Here is a 23,233-nt window from a genome sequence, read left to right on the forward strand (position 1 = left end):
GTGTTAGATGTCCATAAACTTATATGAGGGTATATGGTTGATCACTTCGAATCGTATAGGCAAATATGAATAAAGGGGTTTGTTGCATGAGTATCACATGGTCAAAGTGATGTGATAAGGTGTTAGTTTATATTATGGATTTAGTCTTCATTCATTGTTCTAAGATCAAACACTTTTATTTGCATGTTACACGTGCACCCGAAAATGGCAAAAAGTTATTTTTTGCATATATGTGAACCTACGGTTTATGGTTGATCAAAGTGTCGAAGCTGTTTTGCATCATGTTTATGTTGATGGAATGATATCATATAATGTATGGAACCTCACAGATGGATGTGGATGCTTCATGTGCATGTGTATGTTGCTTTTCACCCTTTTTAGGTCAAAACTAGCTCTATGAGCTAGGGGCATGAGATGTAGTTGTAGTGCATCCGACTTATGCATGATTAGATATTGTCAAAATTAGATTTTGATATCATGTTTAGTTACTGGTTGAACTTATTTTATGCATAAAAAGTTCATATCTTAAGGTCCATGTGTGTGGGCTCAGTTTGATTGTACTGGATATGTCAAACTCCAAGTGTGCGGGGGGCGGGCGTTGGTTCAGTATGGAATATGGTTTATGGTCAAGGGCTGAGATCCTACATGGATTATGCTTGTGATTTTTTATTGTGGAAGTGAGTGTGGCTCTTGGATCTTTTTTTAAAAAATGGTTATGTTGTTGAAATGTTGTTAAAATTTTTGCAGCCATGCTATGTTCTAAAGTGGTTTTGCAGGATTGGTTGTGCAAGTTGGGTGGAGTGCTCACCCATGTGATGTGATTGGATTATGGTTTATGGTTTTGGATTGGAACATAAGTGGTTTGGATGATTTGAATTGGACATGTAAGGATAGAGACCCTGTACAGTCTGATGGTTTGGAAAAGATTCTTTGTGCATATGGAAGATGCTATTGTGATTGGACTCATGTGTTATGTTTCTCATGGCAGCATCGCTACAAGATTAGGATCATGTTCATCGCTTACCCTTAGATAAAAGGGTCATTGACCTAGGGCTTTGCTGGATCGGGAGTGTAGCCTAGGTCTTCTTCTTTTGTTAGGTTCATCTACACGGTTAATGTGTCGGGGGTTGAATGACATACACGCCTAATGCGTCGGGGATCTTGCATTGTCTTTGCCTAAACACCTGATGTCATCAAAGAGGTGTGGCATCTAAACTGGTATGGTTGGTTTTTATATTGTTAGAGTTTTGGCATCTCAAGTGAACTACCCAATGTGATCCCATTATTTCTTTTGTCTTATAGGTATTTAGTTTACTTATTGGTGGTCAAAGTCTGGATAGGGAAACTTACTGAGGTTGCTATATGAGCAACCCCTTGCCTCCATTGTATACACATGCAGCTATTCATTTCCAAGGTTGATTGGTTTAGGAGACTCTCTCTCTCTCTCTCTCTCTCTCTCTCTCTCTCTCTCTCTCTCTCTCTCTCTCTCTCATGCTCACTCCCCTTGGTCTCTACGCTTCCGCATCGTCGACCAAGGGGAGTGACATGGTAACAGAGCCACTTGGTGTAGCTCATGCATGAAGAACCTTGGTGGAGGCGGAGCTGCAAAGTGAGGAGAAGAAGAAGGAACGTGCCCCCTCTGCTAGCGCTCATCACCCTCGTCGATGACCTCTCAAAACACTGAGTGTTTTTTTTTTAAATGTTGCCCTCCCTTTTCTACCGACGGTGCCCCCTCCCTAGCTAGCGAATGTTCTGAAATGCTGTCGACGGCAAGCCTCGTCTCCATCCTCACGCAGAGCGTTTTAAAATGCTTGCAATTAGCACCTGTCCCTATTTGCCAGGCCTAACGATGCCAAGGCCAGTGTTTTGAAACTCAAGGTCAACAGCCCCTTTGGGGACACCTTGTGAACCCAACGTTTTAAGGGACAGAGAGGGCACTCTTTGGGAAGGTGAGGCTTTGTGCCCAATCTATCGGGCTTGGTGTGAAGCGGCTTGGGAGACGGACAGGCAATAGCAAATTTTGAGGATTGGCTCGGGAATTAGAGTCTTGGAAGAGGGGTATATTGGCGCTCCAGAGAGGGATGGCAAAGTGCTTTTTGCAGAGCGTCTTGGAAGAGGCGAGGAGATCGGCAAGGAATTTTGTGGTCCTTGAAGTGTGAGAAGGAGTATATCTTTCCAGATCTTGCAACTTCAAAACGGCCTCCCCTTGCTCAAGGCCCTGCGAGACAACATTGACCAAAACCAACAAGTGACTATGGATAGTGGATCCTCCATCCAATTATCGGCCTATGCATCGGCACAGTTCTCAAGGAACCCAAAAAATTGTTTGGCTTGATATTGTGAAGTCAAAAGCAAATGGTAGAGTTTGCTAGAGGACAGCGGCAAAGGCAAGCTGGACAAGGATGGCAGTATCAGTACTAAGTTAGTTGCCTTGGTACCCACGAGGTACAACCACAGTTTTCATGAATGTGACTTGACGTTTTGTTTGTCTCAGGAGTTTGAAGCCAATGGCAAAAGCAAGAACTCACAGATAGACAAGGTTAAAGCCAAACTAGACAAAGATTATGGTAAAAAAGATTTGATAGAGAAGATCGGCGTGGCACACGTGGCGGTGACCACAGTGACCTCGTCATATTTCTAGTCAAAGTGCAAGTGTCACCACTAGCTTCAGTCAGACAGAGTCTTGTGAGTGGCAAGAAGTGCTCCCTATAATTAATTTGGACCCTTGTGTTGGAGTTCAAGTTATCAATGTTTCAATCTGTAGGTCGGAGTTCAATGCACATACATCTAGCAGGGAACCAATCAAACGTTTAAAACACTATGGATGGGTGCACCAATTCATTGTTGTTGGTCGGATCATGGACAGGATGTGTTCCTATAGTTCATTATCTTGGAGTTTTATATTTTGGACATGATGTGTTCACAGTTCACGAATGGGATTTTTGGATGTAGTGTGGTCTATAGTTCAAAGTTTCTAAAAGGCAACCGATGCTCAAGATGGCAGTATTTTTAGGTACAAGGTTGAGGGGAGCAACACCGAGGTGTATCCAGTTGGTGGCCACTTCTGGGGTTTCCATGGTAGCTTCTTTATCGACTTGGTCTCACAATTGATGTCCACTATGAGCTGCAGAGAGGGTGTTAGATTTTTGGCATCTCAAGTGAACTTCCCAATGTGATTCCATTATTTATTTTGGCTTCTAGGTATTTAGTTTATTTATTTTTCAAAGTGTGGGTAGGGCAATTTACTGAGGTTGCTATATAAGCAACCCCTTGCCTCCATTGTATACACATTTAGTTATTGATGCCAAGGTTGATTGGTTCAAGAGACTCTCTCTCTCTCTCTCTCTCTCTCTCTCTCTCTCTCTCTCTCTCTCTCTCTCTCTCTCTCTCTCTCTCTCTCTCTCTCTCTATCTATCTATCTATCTATCTATCTATTCCCGCAATGCGGTGTACACATATATTCACCCTCCACAATGTCATTTTTCTTGAGTATGCTGTCATTCATACAGCCCATTCAAAGGTAGCACTAGTCACTAGGTGCCTCTGAATGTAGTCCAGCTCATAGCCTAAATAAATTGCATGCTAGGTCGGGCGCTGAGAACTCCTCCCCTATACAAACGCTTCCACAACTCTGATGTACTTTTGAACTCTGATATATATTGAAAGTGTATATTGAAATTTGTATAAAAGGGAGGGGTATCTCTCATTTTGTGTATTTTGTGCATAGACCCCTAGGGAGGGATATCTCTCATTTTGCACTAGAAGTCCAATTTTCATAGACAAAGAACGGTGTGATGACCGATTATTATCCAGCAAATGGCCTTTTTGAGACATGGGCTCAATATCGTGGTGATATTGAATGGAGAGACATGTTTTCTAGATTGTTAAAGCTATTTTAAATTATTATGGTCATCCGGGAAGATTTAGTCATGTGTGAATGAGTGTTGGGGATGAAACGAGTGGTAGTACAAGACTTTGCAACTTAAAGTGCTAAGGTCACCTTGTCAAGCTAGGCCCTTCCCATTGCTTGGTCATTCATGATCACCACCATAATATACTTTGTGTTTGTGTTTGTGTGTGTGTGTGTGTGTGTGTGTGTGTGTGTGTGTGTGTGTGTGTGTGTGTGTGTGTGTGTGTGTGTGTTATGACCTACAGTATGACGATTGCTTAGACTATGTAAGTATGGCTACTAAATGGTGTTGAAAACAGTGTTGCTATTGCATGAGCGAATGGGATGAAACCCAATCGCGTATAGCACGAAAGAAGAATCAATATGAACACGATGCATACACAATTAGTCATCTGGTAAGCAAAACCTCAAATGCCCACACATTCAACCACAAGAGCACTTGATGATAATACATTTGTTCATAAGAACCCTTCTTGTAAATAAATAGGGGGTAGAGCACTCGGCGAGGAGAGTTATCATTCCACCATCCCAAAAATAAGAGTCTACTTACTTCCATTAGGTAACAATAGGACAAGAACACATAGAAACTAAAGGCTCTTTAATATCAAGCAATGAGAAGGGAACTACCCATCTAGCGTGCATGGCCAATTATAGACTAACATGTGAATACACGAAATTTCTCCATTCAAAATTTTGTACCTAGTATATTGGGTCTCAATAGATAAGGGCCACTTAGCTTTAAAAGCTACACCCAAGTGGTTAGGCCATAGTAGTTTTAGCGTAAGTAGAAGTCCAACAATCAAAAAGATCAAATAAGTTAGTAGATTGGGTTACAAGATTATCAAGTTGGCTGTAAGAACCCTAGGAGCTAGAGACCTGGATCCACCTCCCAACCGCCCATACTTATAGGCTCTTAGCCCTAGGATCCCCTGTCCACACTGCTAGCTAGCCCATGGCCGGGGTCCGTGACCCCCCCTTAGGGTAGGGCCCTGCCCGTAGGACCCGTGTCCTGACATTACTCCCCCCTTTGGAAGAGTTTTCGTCCTTGAAAACACAAGTGGTGGTATCTACCTAAGAACAATAATGTTTTCCACCGTGGCATCCCTCATGGATCCAACGGTTTGTTGAATCGGAACCCGGTTCATTGGGAGGTTCAATGAAATCAAGAATAACATCTTGATTTTCCTCATTGTTGTCCCTGTACAACCGTCTTGGTTAACCGACCCATAATCAAAAGAGCGTGAAGGCTCCATTTAGAAATCACTTGAGAATGCTAAACGAGTTATCACAACGTTGAGGTGTTTAAATGCATACCCAGGTTTCAGACTTTCTGAAGGTACTGGAATGTGCAATATAACCTCGGCTCATCTTTCCATGAAAGTACTATGCTGACATACTCATCAGCAGCAACCAAGTCCTTGACTTGCGGTGGTTTCTTGCCAATAGTCAACCTCATCCAAACTAATGATTAAGGTTGATAGCGTGAGAATAACAGGCAGAGACTAGAACTAGCCGTAACATGCCTTTCATCATATGAAGCAAACTCCAAACCAGAAAGGTAACCGATCTAGTTGTTTCACTTCTTGCTAACGTATGCACTTAGCATATCCTTTAGCGTGCTTTACTAACGTATGCACTTTGCATATCCTTTAGTACTAAATAGAATGCTTGTAAGCTGCCCATCCTACGCGGATGAGTAGCAGCAGTAAGAGTGAGGTGCTTTCCCCCAACCACTTACAGACAGTCGCCCACGACTGACGACAAACTATAACTCAATCATTGAGTATCCAAGCATATACTTGATATGGAATGGAGACAACCAACGAGGTTGAAAGCAGATTGGGGTTTCAAGCATCCAATCACAAACACCCATACGTAGCCATCACCTTGTATGGCAGGGTGTAAACTCATACAAAATTTGCAAGAGAAATTGCACTGACATTGCAAAAAATTGTAGAAACAATAAAGTCCATGAATTTGCATGCCGCTCCGAATAAATTTGTGTTAAACACTAGGGCCCATAACACCTAGTGTGCATGCATTTAACACAAAGATATCCAAACCGCAATTCCATGACGAGACTTTCCACTATACTTACGTGAAAATCTTGCAACAAAAGTTGGACCATAATAGAATGTGACAACCCGGTCACACCTAGGAACCAACCATGAGACCTTCTCATGAACGTAGCATACTTTGCAGCAAATGTTGGACCATAATAGAATGTGACAACCCGGTCACACCTAGGTACCAACCATGAGACATTCTCATGAACGTAGCAGACTTTGCTATATGTAGAAACAACCCTCCGTTAAGGTGGTTTCACAGCACTTGTAATCACAACAAGTGTGTACTTAGTACCCGACAATTTCTGGCCATTGAAATTATACCTGATACTGTGTGCTTTGATTGGTCTAATGAACGGATGCGACCAGCACCTAGGGACTTTGTCGCGACACATCATTAAGAATTGGGCGCCAGTGTCAGTCCCAGAGACTCATATCCTCCACATGTGGAATATGTCTCATATAAGAATGTCTAAAAAAGAACATTCGTCAAGTACAAGATGTACTTGTGTGTGGAGGTAACTACAAACACTCTGCGACGCGAGTGAGAGGGACCCTCTTTATCATGCTCCACACTGGCTAAACCGAACTCCTGGAGTTCCTAGACCATGTTGTATCCCATGTGACAACATGTGCCAAATTGAACCCTACAAGTAGGTTCGTAACAGCATAAGGCAGAAAAATAGATTGGACACTTGGGCCAAAATACTTTGTGCCGACATGCCCTTGGCATGGCTCTGTAACATTCAAGCGTACTTATACGTCTTGAAAAACCAAGGAAAGCATACTAAAAATGGAATAACACCAAATCAATAGATGCATACCTGGAGATTTGAACGTAATGTTCACTTACCTGTATTCAAATGGAGAGGAGCACGTCCCCTACCTGAAAAAACAAACAGCATTGGACTGGGAACTCTGGGTGTTGCCTTTGCAATCCAAGCCGATGGATTAGAATTTACGTAGTCAAACCCCTTGGGAAGACTCTTTGTAGAAACTGCTCAACTAGCAGATAATGGTAACCAACATAGTCAAACGTGTGCAGAATGATTGGAAACAACTTGAAAAGTGTGTCCGTCCACTACCGCGTGTGGTAGATTGCGGAATTCTTTCCTTGAAAGTATAACTGGGAGAGATCAATTGTGATCCTCAATGCAGATCAAACTGTGATCCTTAATGCCTATGGGGTGATGTAAGAATCACCCGCCGGGTCTTACCCCAAAACTATATGTCCATAGACACGCCGTAGTGCTATAGAGAGAGCAAGAAATCCACACAAGTGAACTGCCGAGCTCTTATGGACATCCATGCTGTCGCAACTGATTGCTGCCTCTAGACTCCATGGTATAGATAAGTTGATGTGAGTTTAAGATTATCAAAAACGCAACTTGAGCGTCGCATTAAAACATGTAGGGAAAAAATTACAATCTAAACATCCGTAATGACAAGACTCTTTCTTGTCCATTAACGTCGATGTGTTCGATGTGTACTCCACTCAGCAGATTTGTTCGATCTTACAAACAATCATCCAAGGAATGCCAACAGTTGGGTCTTACCTGTGTCCTGACAAGTGTCTTGCCCTATTTCTAGCTGAGAGTTAGAGCACCTTGGCTCAGGCTGACTCCCAAACAAACATGTTCAAAAGCTTCTTAGAAGAGGAGGGAGGAAGGCGTTGCATGGAGGCATGGTGCTCTTTAGCAGTCTCTCTCTCTCTCTCTCTCTCTCTCTCTCTCTCTCTCTCTCTCTCTCTCTCTCTCTCTCTCTCTATGTGGAGGGCCGTGGGAAAACTCCATGAGGAGACCCTGCTGCAAGGCAGGCATGGCCCCTTGAGTAGCGGAACCAAGAGTCGGCTAACCGCGCGGGAGTAAGCCCTTGCATGAGGACGTGTGAAGATGACCATCATAGAAACGGTATCCCTTTCTCTCGTTGTGTTCGCAGCAGGGTGTGGAGTACTTCTTGTCACAGGTGCGCTGCAAGATGAGCTATGCCGCGGGTAGCAGGGGCGCATCCTTCTCTGCGCAGACGGCCAATGCCGTCTTTACCCCTGAGCCATGCTTTCTTTTCCGATTGGGTCGCCCATGGTGACCTTTGGACAGTCAATAAATTTTTTTTTTAATGAAGGGGTGCCCATGGTCGGCCCCCCAATCATCTTCTTGGGTGGTTCGACGAGGCTAGCAAAGTACACGGTTGCAGAATTTCTGCAGCACAGCCAGTTCCGAAAATTTCAGCCGTCAAGAAGCTGACCAACAACAATTTTAACGCATGCACGGAAGGCACCATATGCAACACAATTTTGACAAGGCTATGCACCAACATGCATGCAAGGTATGGATGGTGAGGTGCGTCAAGAGGAACAAACGGTCTTGTAAAAGCTATAATTGCCAAGGGCCATTTCCTCACGAATGCAGCAAGGGAAATGACTTTGCCGGCGCGAGGGTAGCATGCAAGCATAAGGCAACGACATCTGACATCGAGGTTTCCTCAGTGTTTCCTTTGATTAGTACAACGGTAAAACTGGGCGGTAGGAGCACTTACTGAGGTAAGCAGTGGCTTTCGATTTTCCCTTTACTTTCGAATTGGTTATGTCAGCATCTGCATTTTGTTAGGTATGTGAATACCAATTTATGCCATGATGGCCACCCAAGGGGTAGGTTGGACTTTATCAAGCAAGGCTTGATTGTCAGTCCAACATGGCTAATATTAACTTTAGTCATTACATTTCTTAGCATGGAAGATTAGCTAATAGGCCTGATCATTCATGTACAAAATTGCATGCATACGCCTTCAACATATGGGACATATTTATCATTGGAAAAAATTGTTTTATGCATGCCATGTTGCTTCCATTATTGGCATAAGACCCATGCTCCCCTTGCCAACATGAATCAACCATGGCTTGAGTATGACATGGTTATGATGTTTCTAATAGCAAGGCTGTCTATTTCTTATGAAGCTTATTCTTCAGATAGAGGAAGTATCACCTCTATTGCATATCTCTACATGCATCACAGAAAGTGCATCTTCTGCACTCCAAGCACAGGCATGGCTTGTGACAGTTATCTGAAACATTGAATTTTGTTGCCTACATTTGTTGGTAAAAGCCCAACGATAAGCTTGAAAACTCGAATCCATCACGGCTTGACTCCCAACCACCTGGCTCCGAAGCACGGCTTCTCAGCGGTTGCCTTTGATGCAAAAGCATAGCAAATTTGCGATGCTTTAGAATCTCAAGGAGATTATTGGCACAACCTATTGCTCGACTTGATGAAGGATGCAAAGTACTTGGCATGGCTGAAGGGGCACCTTGCCAGTGATTTTGTGAGCTGATATCCCCTATTTTGCCAGTTCGTTGAAGCCGTGCTTCCTATAAAATTGCCAAAGCACTTTGCTTTGCACAATGACAGTAATTGCCAAATAAAATGTCAACAGGAAAAACTTAAACTTGGCTAACCTGGTCGTTGTTGCTGCAACCAGTTGTCATGAAAGTTGGGAGAAAAACTCATTCCAAAACGGCCCATAGCCATATTTGCACAGACGCCCTTGTATGTCCTATAGACACGTCTGGTACATAAGGCCATAACCTGCAAAATTGAACCCATTGTAAGAACCCTAGGAGCTAGAGACCTGGATCCACCTCCCAACCGCCCATACTTATAGGCTCTTAGCCCTAGGATCCCCTGTCCACACTGCTAGCTGGCTCGTGGCCTGGGTCCGTGACCCCCCCTTAGGGTAGGGCCCTGCCCGTAGGACCCGTGTCCTGACATTGGCAATGCCAAAGTACATATTTTATAGGAAAGGCTAACAAGGGACATCATGCTAGAAGTACCCCAGTAACCAACTCTTGAGAATGTTCCAAACACAATTCAAATACCCATAGAATTGAATGCAACTAGGCAACATAAGCACTCTTGGTAGCTAAAAAATCGTGGAGGTCGGTCCAAAAAGTATAGCCTTGGAAGGTTCCAAGTAGGCAAACTATAGTAGAAATGTGTGTGTGTGTGTGTGTGTGTGTGTGTGTGTGAGAGAGAGAGAGAGAGAGAGAGAGAGAGAGAGAGAGAGAGAGAGAGTCTTTCCTCCCAATCAATTACCTCTTAATTTTATTAGAAACTTCCTCTTTCATGTGTGAAGTCTCATGTCACCGTTGAGCTCTTTGAGCTTGTAGGAATAATACACGACATGCTCTCTCACACTTCCTAGAAGTGTTCTTTTCGTCAAGCAAATGTAGCCCTTCCTGTGAGGCTCTAGTATATAACAAATTTTACATCCCTTCAATGTCACTAATAAGCTCAAATTACACCACATTTTTGGCACTTTGCTTACTTAAGAGTGTATTAGGGAACTTTTGCTCCAATTGAGAATGATAATCATTGCATTGCCAATATGGCATGCAAGCAGCATAATTAAATCCCTGATTGGGCTGAGGGAGCTATCAAGTTCTGTATAATTTCACACTAGTATGTCAAGGGTCAAAGCCATAGGATATAGGACAAGGCCATAGTATATTCCTTATAAATGGGTTCGTGATTCACAAAAATATAAAGCAAATGGCTAGAAGCACCTTAGTCTCTAGCTAGATATCTAGGGTAGTGTGTGCACAATGCATCTCTCCTTCCCTCCTCTCATCCTACAAATTGCTGCCTCAGGGTGGGACAAACTAGCCGATAGGCCGGTCTAGACACTAGTGCCTTATAATGGCTTTGTGGTTTAGAATAAAAAAATTCTTTCATTTTTACACCAATTAAGATTATTCTTTTGTACATTTTGGGTTGTGTGTGTACCATGACTTCTCTCCTTCCCTTCTTCTCATTCTACGAACGTTTGGCTTAGTTAACCTCGGGACAACTATGAGAAGGGAGTGTAACAGACCAACCATTTGGCTGATCTAGACACTAAGTTCCTTTTAACGAGTTCGTGGTTGAAAACATAAGATTCTATCATTTCAAGGCTTTTGTAAATTCAGTGATAAAAATGGATTTAAAGCCCATGGCGATGCATGAAAAGAAAAATCCTTGCAAGTTCACAATAAGTTGGTTTGTTGAAAAGGCAAGCAAATAGTATATTAAATATTTATTAAGACAAGTACCTCATGCAAATAATAAGGAGTGAGATAAAATTGACTTACCTCATGCAAACATAGTGAAAGGTGACAAAACTAAAACTGAGTTCAGACTGAACTGGCGGAAGAAACAAGCCTTCGCAAATCTGCCACCGCCTAGTGTGAACAGTGTGGAGGAGGAAAAGAAGGGGGCTAAGAGAGGCCATCAACTCTTTTGAGAAGAGGGGGGGGGGGGGGGGGGGAAGAAAAATGGGAGGGCCCAATAGAAGAGTGCCTCAACTCCAACCAATTAAATTTTGCCATGGAGGATCAACGCCCCTTTGCATTTTTCTTCCGCCGCCTAGTTTGAACCCACCCTAAGGTACAAGGAGATGCTTCCCAGTTTTCCTTTGTCCCGGGCCTCCCTAAAATAACTTTTTGTCTAGAAACTTACAAACCTACGGGAAATTCATCATGATATTGAAAATGCTTCAAAGTTTTTTTTCACTAAACTTGCCAATTTTGTAGAAATTTAAGGTAAATTGGATGGTGGGATGCATTAAAAAATAGCTTCTTTTTCAGAGGAGTGCAAGTTTATGGAGTGAAAACAAATGATTAAAGAGAACAAAACAGATTAAAGACTCCTAACATTACATAAAGAACGCTCTAATTGAAGGAAGGGACAAATTGCTCACAATTTGACAAAAAAACAAAGGACAATTTTAAGATTCTCATGCATTTTCTTCTTAGCCAATGCGGAAATTAATTGTAAAGAAAAGGTGATAAATGTACAAAAGTCCTCGGGAGAGGGGAAGGAAGAGGTCCCAGTCAGGAAGATATGAGGAGATATACAAGGATTGCCTCAATGGGTTTTTTGTGAGCAGCGGAGGCAAAGCCTAAAATCAATGGAAGATTTGAAAGTATAGTTAAAACAGTTTTCAAAGCACAATAGGCGCCCACATACCTACACATTCTCTTATCTGTCAACCAAGTTGGCAACACAAGCAAATGCGGCTCTGGTGAAATTGGGGCAGATTGGTAAATCCAGGCGCAAAATCTATGCATAGCCTGCAATTCACCCACATTTCTAGATCCCTGGATCTGATTCTGCCATGTGATCTTTCACATTCTCAAGTGTCCGCAAAAAACAGACCTTTGGTGCAATAGCTAAAATTCCAGAAAAAAACCAGTAAAATTTTACACATTCCAGTAAAGAAAAAACAGCAATCCTACAAACTTTGGCATAAAAAGCAAGAGAACTTTACTTAGGTCCTTTTTCTCACAGATTAGAAACGATGTTTATGGCGATCTTATCATCCTTACCAGAATCTGCGACTGTGTACACCATTACACTCCATGAAGATAACTTTCCAAAATGGTCCAGTACATTCACAATGACAAGAACATTATAAGATGCTCACTAGCTTCACTATTGATGGTAAATATCAGTCAACTCTCTCCGTCAACAAAGGTCACAAATCTTAAAACACTGTAAGAATTATGGCGATGGGAACAATGACCCAAAACAAAAGTGAAAATAAAGCCACCCACTAAATTGCAGTAATCATGGTGTTCACCATATCATCCATAAAGAAGTTGTAGGACTGCTTATTCTTGCATTGTCTGCTTGTGGTTCTGTAGGGTAACTTCTTACTCTTGCAATTGTATATGTGGTCTGTAGGGCCTCTTGGAATTCTTTCTTGGACATAAATCTCTCTCTCTCTCTCTCTCTCTCTCTCTCTCTCTCTCTCTTTATGGCATTACTAGCATGGTTGCTCTTGTTGGTCAATTTTGCGCAAGCCACCACCAGAGAGATGACCATAACGGCACTGACAGAGTTCAAACGGCAAATAGACCAGGAAGGAGGGGAGGACCTGCTGAGGAGTTGGCGAGTCAACAACTCTACAAGCTACTGCGAATGGGAGGGAGTGTCGTGCGACATCGGGGCACCAGACCATGTGATAGACATCTCTCTCCCTGGCCTGGGCTTGCAGGGCACGATCGCCCCTGTGCTCTCCAGCCTCACTTTCCTCATCAACCTCAATTTGTCCTACAATGCAATCTCTGGAGACATCCCCCAATTCCCGCCTAGCCTGAAATTCCTCGACCTCTCTTACAACCACCTCTCTGGTAGCATCCACACATCTACTCTCAGCAATCTTGCAAACCTGCAGACCCTTGACATATCATACAATGCATTGACTGGTAGTATCCCCCCCTCCCTCGCGTCCCTACAGAGCTTGACAGCTCTCTGTCTCGCCCACAGCAATCTCTCCGGTAGCATCCCCCCCAGCCTCGGCAATCTCAAGAACCTAGAAAGCCTTGACATTTCATACAACACAATCACTGGTAGCATCCCCCCCTCTCTTGGCAATCTTGAGAATTTGGAAACCCTCGACATATCATACAACAGACTCACTGGTAGCATCCCACAATCCCTCTCCTCTGTCGAGCTTGATAGGTCTCAATCTCTTCCACAATCTCCTCTCTGGAGCCATTCCTTCTCAGCTTGCTAATTGCTCTATGCTCCACTTCCTCAACCTCGCCCAGAATAACCTCTCGGGAAGTATCCCTGCTACTCTTGGCACCCTTTCCGACCTCCAGGTGCTTGTTCTCTGGTCCAACACTTTGACAGGCTCCATTCCAGCTGAGCTAGGCAACTGTTCCTATCTAGTTTACCTGGAGTTGTCATTGAATGCTCTTACTGGTGCGATTCCTCATCAGTTGGGTGCCATCCCCTTTGTATGTCCATCCGATCCCCTTATCGACGGCTTGTTGAATTTACGCAGTAATTCACTTAGCGGAAATGTGCCCTCTGCCCTTGGTAACTGCTCTGGGCTGCGCATGTTGTACCTTAATTTCAACAGACTAGAAGGCTCCATACCCCAAGAACTAGGAAAATTGAGAAATCTACGGCAACTCTACTTCACGGGCAATTACTTGACAGGTCAAGTGCCCCCGTCTCTAGGAGAACTAGTCATCCTAGAGGAATTGATGCTGAATTACAACATGCTCGAAGGCACCATACCCGAAAGCTTCTCAAATCTCACTGCTATCACTATTCTCGATTTGGGTATCAATGAGCTTGTTGGCAGCATTCCACAGGGCATAGGATCTTTAGCACAACTGCAAACATTTAGATTGATTAAAAATTATCTCAATGGGACATTACCCCCTTCTTTAGCCAACTGCACGCAATTGATCTCTCTTGAGCTCAACAGCAATCAATTTAACGGGCCATTGCCTCCCTTCATAGAAGGGTTTCCGCATCTACGCCTTTTGAATGGGTCTGGTAGCCACTACCGGGAATTTGCCAGAGACATTTGCAAATGCCTCTGCCATTATCACATTCCACATGGCAGATAATGACATCACTGGGACAATACCCAGCCTATTTGGAAGATTGCCCAACCTCCAGCGGCTTGATCTCCAAGGAAATCAGCTTCATGGACTCATTCCAGCCGAGCTTGGTAATGCTTGCGTATTGTCAGAGCTTAACCTACAAAGAAACAGGTTGGAAGGAGCCCTTCCCCTAGAAATTGGTAAGCTCTCCTTTCTGCAGTATCTCCATCTTCAAGAAAATGTATTACAGGAAAGCATCCCTGAAAGTCTTGGAGAGTGCCACAAGCTACTAGACATAAACTTGTCAAATAACAACTTTTCAGGCCCCATCCCAACCTCCTTGTTTACCCTTCCTTCCCTCCAGCTAAGCCTGACTTAATCTCATAACTCTCTCAATGGAAGTATACCTAATGAAATTAGTAACCTGCAAAGTGTTCAAGTTGTGGATTTCTCTCACAGCGAGCTACAGGGCGAAATTCCAACGGCCATTGTCGAATGCAGCACACTTCAGACATTAAATCTCTCACACAACAGACTTGAAGGTCAGATTCCTGCAGTGCTAAGCCAGCTCAAAAGCCTTGCCTCACTCGATCTCTCGGCAAATAATTTTACAGGGCAAATACCCAGTAACCTGTCCAACCTCAACGTGACTGCTGCCTCATTTGCCGACAATTCTGGACTCTGTGGCCCTCCACTTGCCCATCTATGCCATGATCTTGCCAAGTCATATTCAAAAGGAAACTCAAGGTTAATTATTGCCATCATCTTGTGTGGTATTAGTGCCTTCCTAACACTCATATGCTGTGTTTTTGCATGGCGCAAAAAGTATGGCCCACTGGCAGAAGCGAAACAAAAGTTTCACCAAGGTATTTGCCTCATAGTTTCTAATACTAGGTCAACAGCATGCACAATTTCAAGACATTTTAATCCTCTGATACTTTTCCTGGTCAGATTCATCAAAAACCCTATCGGCAATCCGCATCACAGCAAAAGAGCTTAACACTGCCACGGGAGGCTTTAACGAGGCAAACCTCATCGGAACTGGTGGCACTAGCAAAGTTTATAAGGCTACACTCCGAGAGGGACTTCTGGTGGCTGTGAAGAAATTCAACTGGGAAGGTAACCTCCAGAAAGCTGAGTGCTTCTTCCGGAAAGAATGTGAGACGCTAGGCAAGATGAGGCATCGAAATCTTGTGCGTATACTGAGCACCTGCTGCAACCTTGAGATGAAAGCAATTGTCCTTGAATACATGCCAAATGGGAGCCTTGAAAAGTTTCTCTTCGAGAATGAAGAATATCAGCTCAATTGGAGAATGCTTGTGGACATATCATCAGATGTTGCCCAAGCATTGGTGTACTTGCATCATGAAGGTGATGTTCCTGTAATCCACTGCGATTTGAAACCCAGTAACATCTTGCTCGACAAGACTTTTACAGCCAATCTCTCAGATTTTGGCATCGCAAGACTCCTAAGTCCTGCCGATGATTCCTACTCAGCATCCTACTTCAGAGGATCTATCGGTTACATTGCACCAGGTATTATCACTGTACATAAGACATGCTAGTCAACACGCACAACTGTCCATAAAGATCAACTGGCATGCATTTTGTGCAATAATGCAATGTTATGTTGTAGTTGCATGGTAGATGTTATGCGACACATATGACTCCACAAGGTGACCTTCATCCATCCGCTTGAGCTCCATGTGACACGCTGTGCCATTGCCTGGGATATCGGAGCATCGTCTCTCTTTCATTGCATGCCACAGAAGCAATGGAGTTGTTAAGTTTCCATACTCCAGTATCGTATAGCTTTACTTTGGTTTCAAGAAGAGAGAAGACAATGTACCTGCAAAAACAGAGCGTGTGTGTGTGTGTGTGTGTGTGTGTGTGTGTGTGAGAGAGAGAGAGAGAGAGTACCCAGCTCTGATAGAACTTCTGCTTAAACTGCTTGGTACCTTGCCCTGTTGCAGAGTGCGGTGAGCTTGCTCATTATTCAGTGAAGGGAGACATTCACAGCTACGGGGTTGTACTGCTATGCATGCTGACAGGGAGGCAGCCGACGAGTGAGGAGTTCTACGAGCAAGGGGTAGAAATGCCCAACTGGGTGAAGCGTCTGTGGCCGGACAGATACCTGGACGCCCTGCACCCCAACTTGCGCCTGGAAGTGGAGGCAAGCGCCAGGCAAGCGATAGAGAAGGAGGTGCTTCAAGTAATGGCTCTGTGGTGCACCGCGCAGGCTCCCAAACACCGCCCCACCTCCAAAGACGTGGTTCGAAAATTGACCCTCCTCAAGTCCCCTCATCGACACTTTAAACACCCCACCCTTCAGGTTTGAGCTTAATTTCAAAGACACCCCCCCCCCCCCCCCAAAAGCCATACACACACAGAGCTTTAGTTTGGAGACTCTCATACACCCTCTAACTTGTATAGTTCATATCATACCGAGTGAGACTCCCATCGCCTTCGGCGACTGTGCCCCCCCCGCCCCCCCCCCCCCCCCCCCCGTTGTGTGTGCATGTGACTCACACAATGTGTTGCACTTTGACACATAAAGACATCTATAATTGAAAGTAAATATTAATCCATTGTATCATCAATTTTATCTTATTGATCAACTGCAATACCTATGCTTATCCTAATCAATGCATTGTAAGAGCTTCCTCATCCTTTTATGATGGACACATACTACGATATTGTGCTCACACCTTCCAAAGAGACTTCAACTTGAGATGCAAGCATGGACTCGATTGGATGTGAAGAGAAGCCCTCACTTTGCATTCTCGATGAGAACAGGTTGTAGCTATCTCATCCTTCCCTTGCTGGATGTATATTGAACTCAATGCATCCTAGCTATGCAACCCGGCATGCAACTCACAAGTCTTTCATCTGAAGAGAAGCCTTTCTTTGTATTCATTGAAAATAGCCAAGAGCTTTCTCCAATAAATCCATTTTAAGAGCTTTATCATACAACTAGCTCGCGCGCCCCGCCTATCGGCGGGCCTCGCTCGCTCTTACCACCTCACTCTGTATGTGTTTTTGTGTGTGTGCATCTTTACACATTTCTCCATGACACACACACCATCGACACTCACACGATCGACGCTTTCTATCTTTAGTCCCTTTAAACTACTCCTGGTATATTTAACCCCTTTTGCGCACACACACACACACACACACACACACACACACACACAGAGTCTCTCTCTCTCTCTCTCTCTCTCTCTCTCTCTCTCTCTCTCTCTTTGTTTGTGTGTGGTTGTGTAGCATGCACGTATGTATGTGTGTAAGTACCCTTCAAACTCAGTTCATTTTCAACTCTTTGTCTCTCTATGTGTGTTTGTGTGTGTTTTCTCTCCCTCCCTCCCTCCCTCCCTCTCTCTCTCTCTCTCTCTCTATGCTTAGTTCACGCCTACCAGTTTAGGATCCCATAGTACTTTTATCTTTTCATTTTATCATTTTGTCATTTCATTTTGTTACTCTGACTTTGTATCAGATTCAACACATTGTATCCCTCTGGTCTCATAGGTCATTTTGGCATTTTGAAGACATTAATATATCATTTCATTTCATTTTATTTCTCTCTCGATCAAGCGCAGGAGCTATGGAGATCTATACGGCTATGTAGCTATGGGGCCACATAGCAGAGAGTGCAACAGAGGATTTGAGCCATACTCTCTCGATATGTAGAGTGCAAATGAGGATGGATTCTAGTAGTAGTAGTAGTAGTAGTTTTGTTCTAGTCTTTTAGCACCCAGACATGGTATCAGATTCACAGTTTTGTAACATTTGGACTCATAGTTGATTTTGGCCTAGACATGGTATCAGATTCATAGTTTTGTAACATTTGGACTCATAGTTGATTTTGGCCTTTTGAAGACGTTAATATAACATCTCATTTCATTCGACTTCGTTCTCTCTCTGTCTCTATCTTCACATTTTTTGTAACAATTTGGTCTCGTAGGTTATTTTGGCCTTTTGACCTAATTTACATAAGTTTAAGTCAAAACGTTCACAGTTTTGTAACAAATTGGTCTCATAGATCATTTTGGCCTTTTGAAAACATTTGTATAACATTTCATTTCAATTCATTTCTTTCTCTCTATCTTCCCAATTATGTAACAGTTTGGTCGCATAGGACTTTTAGCCTTTTGAAGACGTTAATATCATTTCATTTCTTTTTCTCTATCTCGTATTTTTTTGGATTATGGATTATTTTAATTTACCATTTTCGGTCACTTGTCAACTCTCTCTCTCTCTCCCTCTCTCCCTCCTCTCATAGATTATTTTGGCCTTTTAAAGACATTAATATAACATTTTTGAGCCATACTCTCTCGATATCTAGAGTGCAAATAAGGATGGATTCTAGTAGTAGTAATAATATTTTCTAGTCTTTTAGCACCCAAACATGGTATCAGATTCACTGTTTTGTAACAGTTTGGACTCATAGTTGATTGTGGCCTTTTAAAGACGTTAATATAACATCTCATCTCATTCAACTTCGTTCTCTCTCTCTCTCTCTCTCTCTCTCTCTCTCTCTCTCTTCACATTTTTTGTAACAATTTGGTCTCATAGGTTATTTTGGCCTTTTGACCTAATTCACCTAAGTTTAGGTCAAAACATTCACAATTTTGTCACAAATTGGTCTCGTAGATCATTTTGGCCTTTTGGAAACATTAGTTTAACATTTCATCTCATTTCATTTCTTTCTCTCTATCTTCACAATTATGTAACAGTTTGGTCGCAGAGGACTTTTAGCCTTTTGAAGACGTTAATATCATTTCATTTCTATCTGTCTATATTTTCATTTACCATTTCCGGTCACTTGTCAAATCTCTCTCTCTCTCGTCTCATAGGTCATCTTGGCCTTTTAAAGATGTTAAAATAACATTTCAATTCATTTCATTTCTTTCCATTACATTAACCTAACTTACTAAGCATCTCTCTCTCTCTCTCTCTCTCTCTCTCTCTCTCTCTCAAATAATCAACAAATCAAATAATTAAATTGAAATAAAAATTAGCCAACACATTTTGCCTGGCTGCACTACCTGGTTGAACTGCCTCACCACATCACGACTCCACTCTCCTTGGCTTGCACACTTGCTGCCTACAATAAAAATATAGATTTTTAAGTTACATTCGGACGATGTTTAGGTGGAGAGAGAGAGAGAGAGAGAGAGAGAGAGTGTTTTGCTACGGTGTCGAGTGCATGGTAGCGCGAGGAACGACTCACTGCACCCTAATCCCTTGACGGGAGCTCCCGCCATGCAACACGCGAGGAGATGTCGACAGTCGTTTCTGGCATGCAGCCTCTCAAGTCCGAGAGAGAGAGAGAGAGAGAGAGAGAGAGAGAGAGAGCTCTCTGCCATATTGCATGTGTGACGGGGCACCTCTCTGCAGCCTGCCCATGGCGGTTCTAGGTACTATAATAATATCTCCCCTGCTCCTCTCTCTCTGTCGCCATGGATATTTCAGCTCAACACCTCCCTCTCTCTTCTTCCCTCATCAGGCATAACCCCACATCTTTTCTCAGCTACAGTACCAGCTCCTAGGCCCTCATCTCCCCTGCCTTTCGCAGAGCTGCAAGCAAGCGAGCCGCCCCCCGCCTTGTTACTCTCGGCCCGGGGCGTCGGCCTGTGCCTGCCTCATCTCCCATGAGCGCACCACTCCATGAAACCAGATTTTCAGCTACAGTACCAGCTCCCAGGCCCTCATCTCCCCTGCCTTTCGCAGAGATGCAAGCAAGCGAGTCGGTGCCCCCTGCCTTGGTACTCTCGGCCCGGGGCGTCGGCCTGTGCCTGCCTCATCTCGCATCAGCACAGTACTCCATGGAACCGGAGGCGACAACAGCAACAATGCCGACCCTGTGGAGCTGAATGGCGCGCTTGATCGACGGCATCTCTCGCTGGGGTCAAGCTCGCTTGGCATGGTAGGATTGCCATCTGCAGTGGCGGAGCTCGACGTGCCGAAGCCGCTCAGGGCGAGAGAGAAGGCGACAACAGCAACAATGCCAACCCTGTGGAGCTGAATGGCGCTCTTGATCGGCGGCAGCTCTTGCTGGGGTCAATCTCGCTTGGCATGGCAGGACTGCCATTTGCAGTGGTGGAGCTTGACGTGCCGAAGCCGCTCAGGGTGAGAGAGAGAGAGAGAGAGAGAGAGAGAGAGAGAGAGAGAGCGTCTGCATGCCGTGGCGGGAGCAAGACAGAGAGAGAGAGTGGGATTGCAAGGCCGTTGAGGGAGCGAGAGGGAGAGAGAGCTGGATTGCCAGAGATGCAGACGACTCTCCCATTTTTTAAGGTTGACGCCGTTGCCGCCAGAAGGTTTGTTACTTCTGAGAGGTGACATGAAAGCTGCCTACGACGAAGCAGACGAAAGTTGCCTACTACGAAGCTTTGACATGAAATCTTCCTACCCCTATGAAAGCTGCCGTGTGGAGGGACAGTGGCGTGACGCGGGGGAGGGGGGGGGGGGGAGGTGGGGGAGGTAGTGAGAGATGTAGACATATGCAAGCAAAGGGGAGAGAGAGAGAGAGAGAGAGAGACGAAGAAAACATACCAAGCTCTCGATCTTCCCCTGCGTCTTCTTCTTCCTCTCTCTCTCTCTCTCTCTCTCTCTCTCTCAGAGCAGGGAATGAATTGCGCTAATTCTCTCCCGCTTGTACTTCACTCAGAGAAGGAATATCTACTGAGAGTCGGAGGTTCCCTGCATCGTACTTCAATGCACTTGAATGTATGCAGAGCCGCCCCCCAACGCAAGGCGCCGCCACCTTTTTTTTTGTCCTTAGCTGGAAGCTTGCAGAAGTCGACACGTGGCACAAGTAAGCCGTCCGCCATAGTATGTTAGTAGATGTGCTTGAAGTAAGATTTGGAAAACTTATTGCCATGGGAACTACTACTTTGAACTTGTAGAAGTGCTTCAGCTTTCTCGGTTTCATTGCAGGATAGCCCTCCATGAATGGGAAAGCTTTGCTCTCACTCTTCATTGATGTGGGAAGAGTCCCTTGGGCAGGGTGAGCTAATGTGGGAAAAGCGCCTTGGTAAGGACTTGGACCTTAGCAAAACGGGCTCTACTCTTGGTCATGGGAAGTGGTCCTTAGGTGGGGCCGATCGGTAGTTATGATCGAAGAAGGTAGCATAGGACTGATTTGAAAGATCATGTCACAAGATACCTCGAGCAAGAAGATTGATGCAAGATAGTAAGGAATGTGCTACTCCTAATGTGCCTAAAAGAGCTCAAAATAGAGCTTTTTTGATGCGGAATGGGGATTGATTAAGGGTTCTAATTGAAAATTAATGATGTTTAACACTAAGTATGTTGCTAATGATTAAAGAGTAGTGGCCTAAGAGTTCAAAGACTCGAAGGCTTGCTCAGACTAATCATTAGAGCTTAGGCATAGAGCATGTAAAAAGTCTTACCATAGCCCCAGCGAGATCTAACAAGCGAACAAAAACTCGAGCGAATGGAGAAATGGTTATTCTTAATGTGGTATTATATGTTTTTCTCAATGTTGTGTCTGGCCACATACTTCTTCAGTGTTCTATAGCAAGCATGCTAAACATTACAAATCAAATCATTGTGTGTCTTGTATGCTCTAGGACATTTTAACCTACAACACAAACTAGAAATAACACTTTTGAAAAAAAAACACATGTAAGTTGCTTCCAATAGAAAGCTAGCAAACAAAAAATCACAACGTAAAAGCTTTCCAAATACTAATGAGTAAGTGGGTACCAAGGCTATGCACCTTTTGAGTACTTCTTCTAAACCACATTGGTCAACTTTTGATCTTTCTCATGAAGACTCCTTACATAGGCTTCATGATCTATTGCACATATATGGGAACAATTTATAAGCTCATTCCTAAGGTGAGTGACAACTTGAATATGCGTGTTCATGATATTCTAGCATAGGCATCAACGCACTCAAAAAAGCTAGAAACACAAGAGACATTTGATAGCTCTAACGCTATAGATATAGAGATAGTGTTTTCTTACAAATTTCTTCTTTGTAAAGTACTAAGCAAGGTTATGTGTGACACTTAGGCAGGATCAATGTATATCTCTATTACTGGAGAATCTAACTCTACTAGTGGCTAACCAAGACACTATCTTGGTTAGCCACTATCTTGTGACTACTATCCTTTTTTTAAAAACATTTTTTTAGTATTTCAAGGACATGCCTTTTCACAAGCTCTACCTCAAACTCTTTGTGAATATCAACCCATATTGGGTCCCATGAAGAAAGATGATCTGTTGAAAAATCACGAGGCATTATCTCACAAGCTCCACCAAACCCGAGTCTTCACCTGCATCCCCTTCCCCCTTCTCCTTCCCTCTCTTGCACACTCCGCATTTGCTCCATCAATTGGTATCAGAACTCAGGAGCAACCCCAAGCCCCGACTACTCCCCCACCGTGCACAGCGACCCCTGTCGAGATTTGGAGAGCTTTGACAAGTTCTACAGTGAGAACAGGAAATCGGGAGAGCTTGGAATTGCTTCTCAAAGAGGAAATTGAAGCAACAAATAAATATCGGGCTTTAGGATGGGAATGCAATCGAGCAATAGTAGAACCGAGTAGCATTGTCGAAGGCAAATCGAGCACGGCATCCGATAGTTGAGCTTGGCAAACTTGGGAGCATAGCAGCTTGTGTTGGCAAATTGAAGGCAAGCCTTGCAAGTTTGAATGCGTGTGCAAGCTTTGAGCCATTGAGCAGGTCGACATCTTTGAGGAGCAAATTGAAAACTGCCACGCAAGCGAGGAGAGAGAGAGAGAGAAATTGCCGCTCAAGAGAAGCCATGAGTTCTCGTGCAGGAGCAAGCGAAAGTGGACTTCGGGTGACTTGAGCGGGATCAACCACACACACACACAGTCATTCTGAC

At 43.9% G+C, this 23,233-nt stretch overlaps 1 long non-coding RNA gene and 1 pseudogene across 2 annotated transcripts; one reads left to right on the top strand and one right to left on the bottom strand.

Moving 5' to 3' along the window:
* Positions 1 to 12,184: 12,184 nt before the first annotated feature.
* On the top strand, positions 12,185 to 16,829 carry LOC147432135 (uncharacterized; annotated as a pseudogene). The gene is made up of 4 exons (XR_015185521.1): positions 12,185 to 13,216; positions 13,473 to 15,219; positions 15,305 to 15,889; positions 16,327 to 16,829. The product of XR_015185521.1 is annotated as an uncharacterized LOC147432135 (transcript).
* LOC147432136 (uncharacterized) lies at positions 15,933 to 16,408 on the bottom strand. The gene is made up of 2 exons (XR_015185522.1): positions 16,274 to 16,408; positions 15,933 to 16,202 (listed from the first exon to the last, which is right to left on the bottom strand). It is a non-coding gene; the product is annotated as an uncharacterized LOC147432136 (long non-coding RNA).
* Positions 16,830 to 23,233: the final 6,404 nt, after the last annotated feature.

This window comes from Adiantum capillus-veneris, chromosome 20 (genome assembly GCF_014529385.1).
Source record: "Adiantum capillus-veneris isolate H3 chromosome 20, ASM1452938v2, whole genome shotgun sequence".
NCBI lineage: Eukaryota > Viridiplantae > Streptophyta > Polypodiopsida > Polypodiales > Pteridaceae > Adiantum > Adiantum capillus-veneris.